Source organism: Coturnix japonica, chromosome 2 (genome assembly GCF_054131305.1).
Source record: "Coturnix japonica strain WE chromosome 2, WE-NBRP24, whole genome shotgun sequence".
NCBI lineage: Eukaryota > Metazoa > Chordata > Aves > Galliformes > Phasianidae > Coturnix > Coturnix japonica.
In genome coordinates this window covers 137,302,065-137,315,654 of record NC_140664.1, presented here as the reverse complement: position 1 = coordinate 137,315,654, position 13,590 = coordinate 137,302,065, and the positions used below count along the sequence as shown (strand labels likewise).

Genomic DNA, 13,590 nt, shown 5'->3' with positions numbered 1-13,590 from the left:
CGTCAGCTAGAAAGGGAGTAGGGAAGGCATCCCAGTGTGGCCAAACATGAAGGTGAGAAACTGTCCTAGGCAGCAACTGTAGAATAATAGTCTATGCCCTTAGCACAGACCATGCTAAACACCCTGTGTCCTCCACAGCTGGTTTGGAGCTGAAGGAACCAATTTGCCTTTTGTGGTGGTGTGATGCTTATTTCCTTGGCAAGGTGGTGAGATTTTGATGGGATGTGACCATATAATTACAAGACATGATGACCACGATCACTTGATGTGGAGATATCTTGAAACCCCTTGAAAAATGTATTTGCCTTCTCAGCCTTCCCTAGCCATCGCCAACATAGCATGATGTTGAACGCTGAGGATAGGAATGAAGACCCCATACAAAACAATATGGTGAGCCCTTATCCTCATCTCTTGCCTCTCTAACCCCAATGCCTTCTCTAAGGGACACTAAGGGGTATGGTGAGGGTGGATTGGGGTTGGACTTGGTGAGCTTAGAGATCTTCTCCAACATGAATGAATCTATGGTTGTATGATTCTACTTTGGATAAGACTGATTTGACCCTGTCAAAAGGGAGGCAGATCGCTGAAGCCAATCTTATGACCCTTTCAGAAATCAATGGATAGGGATGAGAAAACCCCTTGATCTTCCAGCGTGCCTGCAAGATGGGATGGTCTGAGACCTGCAAGCTTTGTGCCACTGTGAGTTCTGCACACACTTCTGCATACAGGTGAGTGAAGAAATAAGAACCTCATTTATGCACATACAGCACCATCATGCTAGATACAGTGTGCATATGTGCACACAAATAAAAATGGCATGTATATGCAGTGTATGTGTATCTGCCTAAATTCTGTGTGTATAACTATTTCTCTATAAATAACATGAAATACACTCTTTTTGTCTGCAAGTGTGATGAAGCACTGGCACAGGTCATCCAGAGAGGTGGTGGGTGCCCTGAGGTCAGGGGATGAGGCTGAGCACCTGATGGTGCTGTGGGTGTCCCTGTGCAATGCAGAGGAGTTGGACCAGATGGCCATTAAGGACCCCTTCCACTTCAAAAGACTCTGTGAATTGGATTCTATGGCTCTCATAAAAAGATGGAGACCAACTTCTTACATGGTCTGATAGTGATATGAGAAGGGGGAATAGTTTTATGCTGTGTGAATCCCAGAAAGCTGCGATCCTCATAGCAGTGGGTGGTAGAAACCGCAGGCTGTAAGCGATGCATTCTGCTTTATTTGGTTTGAGACTGATTTACAGGCACTTGTGCAGCTTAATTGGCTTCACCAAACCCGCCGTGGCTTTGCACTGCCGAGGATGAGAGTGGGACTTGGCTCTGATCTCCTGCTCCCTGACTTCTCCCTGGAAGGATCTGTGCACTGCTCTGACATGTGAAGAGATTATGGTGTTGGCTTCGGAGCTGATTACTCTGCATGATATCTGCATGATAAATATCTATATAAATAGCTTTCCGGAGCAGATTTCATTAGGCATTCCTCAAGAAGCGTCGAGGCCTGCTGAGGAACAGCCACCACCTAGCAGTCTCTTGGCCCCTCTACCTCCTGGGCCCCCCCTCAACCGCATACTGGTTGTGCCTGGTGTGTGGGGTCGTAGGGTGAGGAATGGCCATGGGGCAATGCTGCTCCTCAGGCTGTACCACCGTGCATGGTGTAATCCCAATGTATTGGAGATGTTCCTGCTATCCAACTGTGGGTTCTTCTTGTGTTAGGTACACATTATCATGTTAGTCTGCCATCCCTCTACTATGGGATGCCCCATTCTGGGAGGTGTTCAAGGCTGGGTTGGATGAGGCACTGGGCAGACTGATCTGGTGCCTGATTCAGTGGCTGGCAGCCTTGCCCTCAACATGGGGGATGATCTTTGATGATCTTCCAACCCAAGCCCTTCTGTAATTCCATGATCTCCAGGAGGGACTGAAGTGGATGGCATCTTCCCACACAGATGATTCAATTCATATTTAACACACGAAATGTGTCCATCTATGCCAGGAACTCTACATAACTCTACATAAACCTAAAAACCAGTCTATGATGTGGTGGCAGACAAAACAGGAAGGCAAGTGGCAGGTGACTCTTTCTCAACAGACATGCATGACCAAATCTGCACACCTGTAATGTGTTAAGAAGAATGGAGTAAGTGTATATAGATTCGTGTTCTGTAAGGAGTAGGCAAGAAAATGGGAAGAATGTGGTGAAAACCTTCAACTGAAAGGATGGGAGGACTCCTATGTGAAAACTGAATAAGTTACAGCTTGAACTGGAAAATATGTTTAAGTAAAATATTTGGCTTTCCTTCTAAAATCTATATTATGTGAAGTGTCGTAGTCTCTGCTAAGTTATTCCAACAGGCAGTAAACTTCAGTAGTGGAGTATATGACACTTTTGGTGTTAAATTATTACTAGGGTTGATTTATGGCATTCAGATCATCCTGTATGTTTGTATGATAGGCTAACTAGCTCTCTATTATTGAACTTTCATTCCAGAGATGAGTTGATGAACTTCTTGCCATAAGGGTTTCTGACCTCACCTCCATTGTCAGAAATCTTCTCCAACTCCTCTACAACTGAGCAACATCCTTTTTAGGGCCTATCTAGGACAGCAGGAGAACCTGGTCGGTCTGTGCCCTTTTGCTCCCTTGGAGGAGAAAGTTGGGTTATTTGGTGCCTCTTCCACATAGATCTGGTGTCCTGCTTTGGATCCTGCCCAGCAAGAGCACCCAAGATCTCATCAAAAATCACCAAACCTTTTAGCAACAAAACCCAACTGCAAGCCAGCCAGGTTGCCTGCTGTAATGCCTATGTTTTTTTCCAACACTGCTGCTTCCAAGTTGGGGGACTGTTGTCAAATTCTTTGCTTCTGCACATCAGCCTCTACATTTAACCCTAGCTGCTTGCTGTCTGCTTGCACCTAGCTTACCCAGTGAACCTTTTTCCTCCATATCATTGACCTCAGCTCTTTATTACGTGCTGATCCTGTAGACCTTGTGCTGTCATCAGCCACCAGCAATAATTACTATCGTTTTTTGTTCAGTCCCTAGAGAAAATGTTAAAATGAGCGCTGAGGTACTGTTCCCTGTGGGACCTGACTAGGAACACACCCATCTGGCGATGATCCCTTGTTTAGCGTTACGCTTCGAGACCTACGTTAGCCAGTTTTTAATCTCTTTAATGTGTGCCATATTTGGTACTTGAGCTCCTTAATCAAAATATCATACAGTACCCAGGCAATTGCCTTGAGGAAAAGCTAAGTAAAATTACATCAGCACTCTTCCCCTTATTAACCACGCTTGTGCTGTTATCAGAAAATACATCAAATTAATTTGACAAGATCTATTTTTCATAAACCCAAGTTGATTGGCAGCAATTATATTACCTTGCTTTGATTCCATAATAAACAAATCTCATATTAGCTATTCCATTATTTTTTTTCTGAGATAAATGGCAGGCTGACAGCCTAGAACCCGTGGTGTCCTGTATCCACACTTAAAACTCTAGCAGAACATTAATTTTCTTCTGCTCCTCTAGAACTTCCCTAGGGTTAAAAGAATTTTGAAGAGGCTCCAGTCCTTTCTTGGCCAGCTCTTTAAGAGCTCCTGGCTGTAAATGATCTGAATCTGCAGATTTATTAATGGCTAGCTGTGGGAGATGCTGATTACCATCTCTCTTGCTTATGGTTAGAGCTGCAAATGGGATCATCAGCAGTGTGGTAGAAGTAGCTGGTGCAGCTTTTACCCCAAATGCAGAACTGAAGTATTTATTGAACACACGTGGCTTTTCTCAGTTATTACCCATGGATCTGCCATTCCCCCAGAGGAACAAATTAATGCTCTCATCAGGTTTTCTTTTGTTCTGTGTACAGGAAAAACACCTTCTCTTCAACTTTGCTGACTACAGATATTTTTTAGTGTATGTCCTTTATTTCCCTTCTTGATTTTCTCCACTTTTGAGTTCTAGCTGTAACAAAAATGTCTTTCTTTCTCCTTGCATTACACCAGTTTTATTTTAGTGTGACAACACATTTATTTTATATTCCTTATCTTAACCATCTGCTTTTATTTCCTTTTCTAATCAAGCCTTGAGAAAAACTAGTATGGTCTCTTCCTTTGTTGATAAGATTTGTTGGTTTTAAATCAATAAGTGGAAACACTTCTGAATAGTTCACCTATTAACACATGCAAAGACTCTTGAAGCTACTACTACTTGACCACTAGGATCATAGAATCATAGAATCATAGAATCATAGATAGAATCATAGCATGGCTTGGGTTGGAAGGGACCTCAGGGATCACTGCAGGGCTGCCAGCCTCCACATTTAATACTAGACCAGTCTGCCCAGGTCCCCATCCAACCTGGCCTTCGACACCTCCAGGGACGGGGCATCCACAGCCTCTCTGGGTATTCCAGCACTTCATCACCCTCCATGAATAACTTCACCCTGTTATCCAATCTAAATCTTTCCTTCCTCAACTTGAAACCATTTCCCCTTGTCCTGCTGTTATCTACCCTTGTAAAGAGTTGACTCCCCTCCTGTTTATAGGCTCCCTTTAGGTACTGGAAAGCTGCAATGAGGTCACTCCTCAGCCTTCTCTTCTCCAGGCTGAACGATCCCAGATCCTTCAGCTTGTCTTTTTAGGGCTTATCACCCTATGAGCCTATGGTTTTATTTATTTTTGTTGTTGTGAATCTCCTCACTTAAAGGTGGTAAAGTTAACAATATTCCCTCTTCTGGTTAAATTATGTTTCCTTGTTGGACTTCAACACCAGCCTTAAGTATCTGAGTTGCTCAGGTGGTGAAGTTGCCATCCATGGAGTTATTTAGGAAGAATACTGATCTGGTGCTTAGGGATATGGCTTAATGGTGGACATGGTAGTAAGGTGGATGGTTGGACTTGATGATCCGAAGGGTCTTTTCCAACATCAACTCTTTCATGATTCTATGGTCTGCATTTAGATGTTTATGCCATACAAACCTAATGCTTGAGATTTTCAGATGGACTATGGAGATCCAGTCACTGGAGCCTACAGAGCAATCTGGACAACCAGACATGTGGATGAATTGCATGGGATCTCCAAGATCTACTTGTACAAGGTCCCAGCTGAACTGCTTGTATGGTGGATACATGATGCCTTGTATGATTGTTGTCACGTGTGGGGTCTTCAGTGCCCTTCACAGTCACAGCCTGAGGACATCTCAAGTGACATGAATCAACTAACCCACACCATGGTCTGCAGTGGGGACCCAGACACGTAATGCACATGGAGACATCCTGCATGCTGGCGATTGAGTCTGGAAATGGCTCCCACCTCTTGTTCAGAAGTTCTCTCATATTTTAGTACATAAATATTGAAAAAAAAAGCATTGATGAAGTTCTGGAACTTGTTACTAGAGGAGATTTTAAGACCTCCAGCCCAGCATGGATGCATCCCCAGCACTCCCACATTTGTTGGCTTGGCTGAGCTACAACTCAGGTCCCCTTGTCACTGGAAATGATCAAGGTACCTTGCACAGTCCCTTCCTCTCCCTCCTCCCTGGGAGGTTACCGGCCCCACAGAGGGATGCCTTACCAGGACTCTGATCTTGATTCTGAGAAAACATATAACCTGGTTTTCTTAGTGTAAACTGATATTGGCAGAAGTTTATGTCAATATGTTGGGCCAGTCCCCAGAGACTCCAGATAAGAGGCAAACACTACACTCTTCTGCTGCCCGTAGCATTGAGAGAGAGGCTGGGTTCGATCTAATCTTTCTGTTTGCATTATAAGCATGCCTAGAGGCCTTGCTGTGCTGGGTCCTACAGATTGACCTAATGGAAGATGAACCTGTTGGCCAAAAAGGACCTGGAAAACATGAATGGAACAAAAGGCACAGAGAGCATATCATGCAGGATCAGTTGGTGGTGGCTGGAATAATACATATAACTCTTGGTGAACTGCTTTGAGATCAAGGACATTGCTACATGGCATATGTGCATCAGGAGGTGTGAGGTGGGGAAATGAGATATTCAGGTGGCTTTGGGCTTTGTCAGTAGGGTGTTCTCATGGTATTTGAGAGTGACCTCATGAGCTCCCCAGTACTCTGGTCCCCTCCAGATAGTTTCCATCCAGTAAACTCCAACGCTTTCTAACTGGGCTCTTATGGCTCAGCGTTATGAATGATCAGCAGCAAATTTGACCTTGAGACTCCTCATGAGGGCACTGGAAACACTGCAGGGAAAGCCTGGCTTATTTAATTAGTTAAATAAGGCCCTGAAAGCTGGGTGTTGAAAGCTCTCTTATTTAATTGCACTCATTTCTCTCACTCATATCTCCTCACGGTGCATGCCCCACCTGCTTTAGTCATCATGAGCTAACTGGCGAAGATGGACATTTCCCAGTCACCAAGACGAGCTGGTGGGAATGGGATAGGAAAGGGCAATGAACTCGTCAGAGCTGCACCCATGTTTCAAGTCTAACCAAGCTGTGGTGACATGGGGTGTAACTTATTAGTTTTGAGTTGTTTTTTTCTTTTAATAATCGCTCTCACTGAGAAATCTAATTGGAAGTGACTGTTGTAATGGGCTGGAAGCCACGCTGGAAGGATGCTGTGATGCACACAGCCTTTCAGAGGAGAAGTTTGCAGGCTGGATGCAGAAGGTGTGATCCCAGCTGGGACCAGAGCCCAGCAGAGGGCACTTGCTGAATGCAACAGGCTGAGTCCTCGGGCCACAGCTTTAATTACGGGCTGTGGTATATAGCAAACTCCTTGTCTAGAGTCTGTGGTTACTCAGTGTATCAGTTTCATAAACTTCCCTGCTTGCCCTCTGTGACTCAGTTAATAATAATTAAATGATTCTTTAACAATGCTGGGTGGATTTCCAGCTATTTTTCAATATACATTAATAATCCTTAATGCTGGTGAACTTCCAAAATTCCTGGGGTCTGGGTTGCTGAAACATACCTACACTGATGGGTCTGATTCTCTGCTCCCTTGGGCAGTCATTTACTGGTATTTAAAATGCAAAGTAGGTGTAAGTGAGTAGAGAATGCTGATATTGGTAGTATTTTCTCTTAATGGTGCTTTCAGGTTTGTGAACCTGGTCCAATACCCCTTGGTGCTGCAGAAGCAGCAGGCTTCAGAAGGTTATGGAGGGGACTAGGCATGGCTCTGCAAGGCAAGAGGCACTAGATGTTATCCAAAACTCCTCCAAAAGCCTCAGCTTGCTGACTCTGTGGAATTAGATGTCTCCTGAGAATAGGCTCCTGGGTAGAGCTGTGTCTGCTCACGAAGGGAAGTGTTCAAACACAGCAGTTCCTACAGGAGTTGGGCAACATCTGTCTCCTCTCATATCCACAGTCTGATAGCCTAAAAATGTAGAACTAATCTAGCAAGGCATTTGTCTTGAATGGTCGCTGCAAAGTCAACGGCCTGTGGTTGCAGTGGTTTTGACAACTGCACACATTGAACCATAAGATTCAAGAATAGAAGTATGAGCCCCCAAAGTCCTAAAACTGGGAGGTAACAACACCAATGATCATCTGGTCCAATCCCATCATACCATCCAGAGGACCCAACCCAGTGATTCCAGGGGCGAGATTTAAATATCAAATCAAAATAACATTTTCTTTTTAGAGTAAAAGAATGGCCTTATTAGCTAGTAAATTAATTCTACTCCAGGCAAAAAAATGTATGCTTTATTTCTAGCCCTGGCTGAGCTAGTGACTCATCTGTTCTATTTTAGATATCCGCTTTATGATAGAGTGATTAAATCCCATGGCACTGATGACTTTGTTAGTAAGATCCCTGCTGACCATAAAGGGAAATGAATGAGGTTAGCTCAGAGACATCTGCCACATTTAGTCACATGAAAGCTATCCAGTGTAGGAGCTGTGTCTTTTAGCTCTTGTCTCATGAAACGCTCAGTTCTGTATGTCAGGTTAAGGACAGTTCTTCTGTTTGAGAACCTTGTCATGTTTTGTCATATGGTATTTTGGAAGTACTCTACAGATCTCTGGGAAAGTTTGGTGTGAGAATAGCCACACAACAGCTGCCTGGATGCCTGGCTTCATTACCCATCAGTACCCACCCATGGGCACCAAGGCTCAAGGGAAATAGTGCATCCAACTTTTCCACTTGTATGGCAGCCTACAGTTCTGAGAGAACATAGAATCGTAGAATCATTCAGGTTGGAAAAGACCACTAAGATTATGAAGTCCAACCATCAATCCATCACCTCTATACCCATTAAATTGTGCCCCTCAGTGCCACGTCTACATGTTTCTTGAGCACCTCCAGAGATTAGGACTCCACCACCTCCCTGAGCAGCCTGTGCCCCACTACTAAGGATGGGGTTCAGGTTGTCTGCTGCAGGGTGAGATAAACTGTACATCCACTGACAGTAGTAACCAGATCTCCATGGCCTATAAAAGAAGTCCATGGGGACTCCTACTCCCAAGATGGCTCTATTTCATGTGTTGTTTTTTCTCCTGCTGCCCACATGAAACACAATCAGAGGATCAATTCTATTAATTCGCATCTTTTGGAGTCACTTTTAATAATGAGTGATTGAAACTTTGTAGAATATAGGGTTTCTTTCCATAGTCATTAGTGGGCTGTGGATCAGGTCCTGAAGGGCGCTCATTGCCACCTGGGAATACAGTAGCTTGGGGATCCTGTGTGGATGTTTAAATGTACCTATTTTTAAAGAGAAGATGTGATTCTGCTTTCAATATGTTTGGTCACAGGCTGATACTGAGGCTGGAGGGCAAGCTGTAGCTCCACTAGGAGATGAAGTTGTGGACATATGCTGTTGCTTTCTTGCTGAATGGCATGTAAGGTTCTACCTCGTGTTGCTGTGCTTTGAAGCTATGCCTTAGTGCCCTGGGATTCAGCCAGGCAATGGGAGGTGATGAATCAGCACCTGAACTAACATCCAAAATAGCCACATGCTCAGCTGGCAAGAAATGGCATCTTCCTACAGAAGTCAGTGGAAACAGGCTGAATTATATCAGCTGAGGGATTGGCTGTAGGGGTTTTAGGTGAATTACTCTCTGTTTTCTCAAGACATTAACAGGCTGAAGCAGGTGGATAATGCTTGATAGATGGTGCCTGGCTGCAGTGAGCTTCTTTCACCTTGATGTTAGGTTTTTAATATAGCCAAGCCTTGGCTTTGCAGGCTAACACACTAGAGGGGATCTAAAGGAATCATCCTCATTATCAGAGTCATCCCATTATTGAAATAGCTCCAATGATTCTTCACAATTACAATGTCTAATTTGCCCTCTGAGCAAAAATGATATTAACAACAGTGACGTGCTCAGCCCTTTTCCACCTGCAAATGTTTTGGGTAATCATTGCAGGTGCTTCTTTATAAAATGAAGCAACTGCTTTTAAATATTTCAATTATTTTTATTAGATTCCAGTGTTTTGCAAACCTCATTGGCTGCAGGCCAGTCCTCAACCTATGCGCCTGTCTTTTAGTGGCTTATTATTGAAAAGGATTCGCCTTGCCCTTAGACTGGATGTGTTTGTACAAGTGAACTCTCTGTTGATAGAAACAGATGTGCAAACCCCAGATTTCATGCATGTTTGGTCCATGAAAGTCCTGAAAAAAGAGATGCTTCCCAACTAATAAGGTAATACAAGGGATTCTATATATAGGCACGATGGTGTTGAGTGCAGTGAGCTTGAGCAGCTAGAGCAATGCTGAGTTTGGTTGCTACTACAGCAGGATTAAAGGCATGCAGAATGGCCAGCTGGCACTGCTAGGAGTCAGATCCTTTTGTCAGGATCATGTGGAGAGGTTGAATTTGGTTTGGTGAATGTCTTTGGGTTGTCCTGTTGCTGGCTTGACACTGACTTCATCAAAAGGTGGGAAGTAATGCTTTAGGGGCCTCCACCAAATCTATACCAACACTGTCACTGCCATCACCTCCAGTGATAACACTTTTGGAGGCGTACACACCACAACCTGTGTTATTGAGTTTCTTATCCTCTTTCCTATTGTCTGAAGAGATACAGGACTTATTGTTGAAGCTACCTGGAATACAATTGACAGAGCAACATTTGCATGGTTGATTTTCTTACAGCAGCCACAGTTCTCCATACATATAGCACTCTCCCATTCTCTTTTCCTGAAGCAGAGCTGTTTCTCTCCTCATCCATATCCTTCTGAGACAACGGACAATTCAAGAAGGTCATAAATCTAGAGATCTTATTGCTAGTTGTTTTTCCTCCTTAGTAGCTGGTGAGATGGTCCTGGGTCTGGCTACATGGCCATTCTCATGTAAAACACAGTTCAATCAGCTGCAGAAAATTATGTTGTCTCCATTTGCTAAGGCAAATTATTGGCTCCCTTGCTGGAGTCTCTGGATGCAGGTCCTGCTCCCTGTTGGTCCTATGACCCTCATCAAGTGTCACTGGCAGGATGAGATACGGCATAAGGAAACCCCTCAGTCTCCCTTTAGCACTGCCCCAGGGCTGCTTTGCCAGACTGCTTCCAGCCCTGGTGTTGGGTCTGGTGCCCAGCCCATCTGGCCCATCTCAAGGGAGGTGAGACAGCCATCGCCTCCCCTTGTTCTGCCAACACTTTCCCCCTTCACCAAGCTGCTAATTGCAGTTCACAGGGAGATGCTAGTACCTTTCACCACCTTTACCTTCTTGCTGGGAAAATGCCGAACTTTATTGGCCCAGGAACAGACATTCAGACTTCAAAAGAAATCCTGCGTGTGTTTGTCTTTGGAGGAAGAATAGGACTGGGTTTGGGGCTCAGAAAGTGAGTGCAGACCATTGCTTGCAGATCCTGCACAGATCTACCAGATGTGCAGTGACCAGCCTCACTGGGACTATGAACTTGCTGCTGGATTCAGCTGAAAGTGGCCAACAAGCTTGAAAATGCTTGGTGGAAAAGGAGGGCTTGACTTAATGTGTTTTAAAATCATGGAGAGTGGCTCGTGGACCATCAGCCCTTTGGGCTACATCTGTCCAGGCAGCTAGAGTCAGAGATACAGGATACATAAGCTCCCACACCAGTTTTCCTTGCTACGGGTGTCGGAGTTGGCAGGTTGAGGGTGGCACGTGGTACTACTGGCTTTGGTTCACTGTTTTCCCAGATTGATTAAAAAAACCCAAACAAAAACAACAACAAAAACCCAAACCAAACCCCCCAAAAAATCAAGACCATTTGAGAGGTTTCCTTCCTCCCGGATAACTTTTTGTTTAAATCAGCATAATTTGAAACACAAAACTTCCTTGTCAAAATCAACACTGTGTTGTCTCATTGTCTTTACTTCTCCTGCTCCATGGATGGTGGAGTAAAGGCACCAAAGTGGGTGTTTACTCCCCAGCACATTGGATGTTACCTACAAAATGGAGGGATTTCTTTGGGATGGGAAGAGCTTGTTGGGAATGAGGATTAAGAACAGCTTCCCACCAGCTAAGGGACTCCTGCCGCTGCACTACAGGCTTTTCCAAGTACAGTTCATGACACTGATTTCCTTACAGGCGCAGTGCCAAAGGCGTTTGGACGCCTAAATCCCAAAGGAAAGAAGAAATCCAGCTTTGGTCTTGTCCTCTAAATCTGATCAGAACCTCAGGATGGTGAAGAAAGTGCAAGTAATGTTTATCTTATCCCAAACTGTGTACATCACCTGGACCTAGATACGGGACACTTTGGCCTCACCTGCTTCTCCTCCTTGAGGAGCTTGAAGCAAACACGGAACTGCTTTGGGATAGTGGATAACTGCAGACAGGTTCATGTCTTGACATCAACTTGGGAACAGCCTCACGCACGCACCCAAATGGAAATGGTCCGTGGGAGGCAGCTGCCCTCTTTCCATTCTCTCCATCCATAGATAAGGCCAGTAAGTAACCCTTATTGACCTTGGGTTCATGGTTGGACTAGATGATCTTAGTGGTCTTTTCCAAACTCAGTGATTACATGATTCTATAATTCTCATTATTCAAATGGGTGAAAGAGAAGCATGAAGGTGGTCTTCCTCCTGTTTCCCCAGCTGTGGGACCAACCCTATGAACAACCACCACAAATCCTATTTGGCTGTTCTACCCATCATGTCATGGGATGTCCATATCTGTGCAAGGCACCACTGCTTTAGGAAATGAATAACGTTTTTATTCATTATGTAACTAATGCAGTTGGCTGACCAAAATACAGAACCACTTTTCAGACAGAAATCACAGTGTTTCATCCTTATTGAAGGCTGCTTGGTGTTAATGTCTGGTCAGATTCATGAACTACATCTTGCCTCTTCTGGATGGGCTAATCCAGCAGCTGTCAGCAGGACCTGAAAATACATTTTCCTTTCCCACTTCACAGGCACAGCTCCTACGCAATTCACAGTCCGGCCCCAGTTTAAACCACAAGCTTTTTTACTTCTCCTTCATAAGGTAAAAATGCCTGTCCAAAATTTCCATTTAAATCTAATCAGTTGCTACTCGCGCCCATCATCCTTGCTTGGAAATGCAAGGGACATGTCCATACAGCTCTATAGCACTATACACTCCTCCCTACACCCTCTCCACCCCCGCTTCCCACCTCCCCCCCCCCCCCCCCCCCCCAAACTATGACTCATCTTAAGGCAGAAGGTTAATTTAGGTTAATTATCTTCCTGGTTAGCAGTGCATACATGTCCTGAACAGCAATAAAGGTTTGACACCCCTCCTGCTGCTGCAAATCAATTTTCTTCCTCATTTACTGTAAATGGAAAGGAGCCAGGTTCTTTGGCATCAAAGTAAACATTTCTCTGCATGAAACTCAACTTGTGAACCTGGTAATTTCAGATTTGCTTAGAACATGCGCATTTGCCAAGAAAAAAAGAACAGCAGCTGTTTGATGTCTCCAAAAACTAGAATTAGCCCTGCAGATCAAACATCAGTTTGCCTGCTGCTTTAATAATGGAAGGATCCAGTTGCATTTAGCACGAGGATATCATTACACCATGCATGGTGCTTACATATAAGCTAACCCCTAATTCTCCTACTTAGCAGCTAATGCATATTATTATTATTCACTCTGAGTTACAACCCCAGTCGTGATCGAGTCCCGTGGTGTTAGGTGCTCAACAGACATGCACAAAAGGAGAGTATCTGCCTCAGAGGGCTCCCAATCTAAACAGACAGAGAAGACAACAAAGGATGTGTTGCTGCCCTTGGGGGAGGAGAGCATGAAGGAGCGTGCAGATACCCTGGAGCAAGTTTACAGCAGCAATAAGAACAAGACGCTGGTGGTTAGAGTCCTAACCCAGTCAGCTGCCTCTCCTGAAGGTGGATATCTCTAAATGGTGGGAGTGGGTTCCCCTGACTTTAGCTGCATGAAGTTTAGGCTTTTTATCTATGCTGATCACTCAGGTTGTTTCCACAGACAGTGGAGATGGGCCAGCACCTTTGGAACATGGTTCAATGCATCCTCTGTAGGTGGGAACTCTTTTCCCACTGATCACACAGAGTCAGCTGATGGAGATGAGCTCAGAGCACTTTGAGATGCATCAGGTAGCTATGATAGCCAGAGTATGCTGGTAGCCATGGTGCCTGGCCTATCAGAGACCTCACACTGGTGGACCTGGTGAGGGATCCAAA

General features: G+C 44.6%; 1 long non-coding RNA gene across 7 annotated transcripts in view; it reads left to right on the top strand.

Moving 5' to 3' along the window:
• The window catches only part of LOC146762189 (uncharacterized), a 40,750-nt gene that overhangs the window by 4,877 nt on the left and 22,283 nt on the right, over positions 1-13,590 (top strand). For 2 of the 7 annotated variants that reach the window (XR_014943262.1, XR_014943263.1), the window contains exons 2-3: positions 611-728; positions 5,012-5,110. This is a non-coding gene — a long non-coding RNA (uncharacterized LOC146762189). Of the gene's footprint in view, positions 1-610; positions 729-2,505; positions 12,676-13,590 lie in introns of those variants that run through there. The other 5 variants (XR_014943261.1, XR_014943264.1, XR_014943259.1 and 2 more) reach the window with 5 other exon arrangements.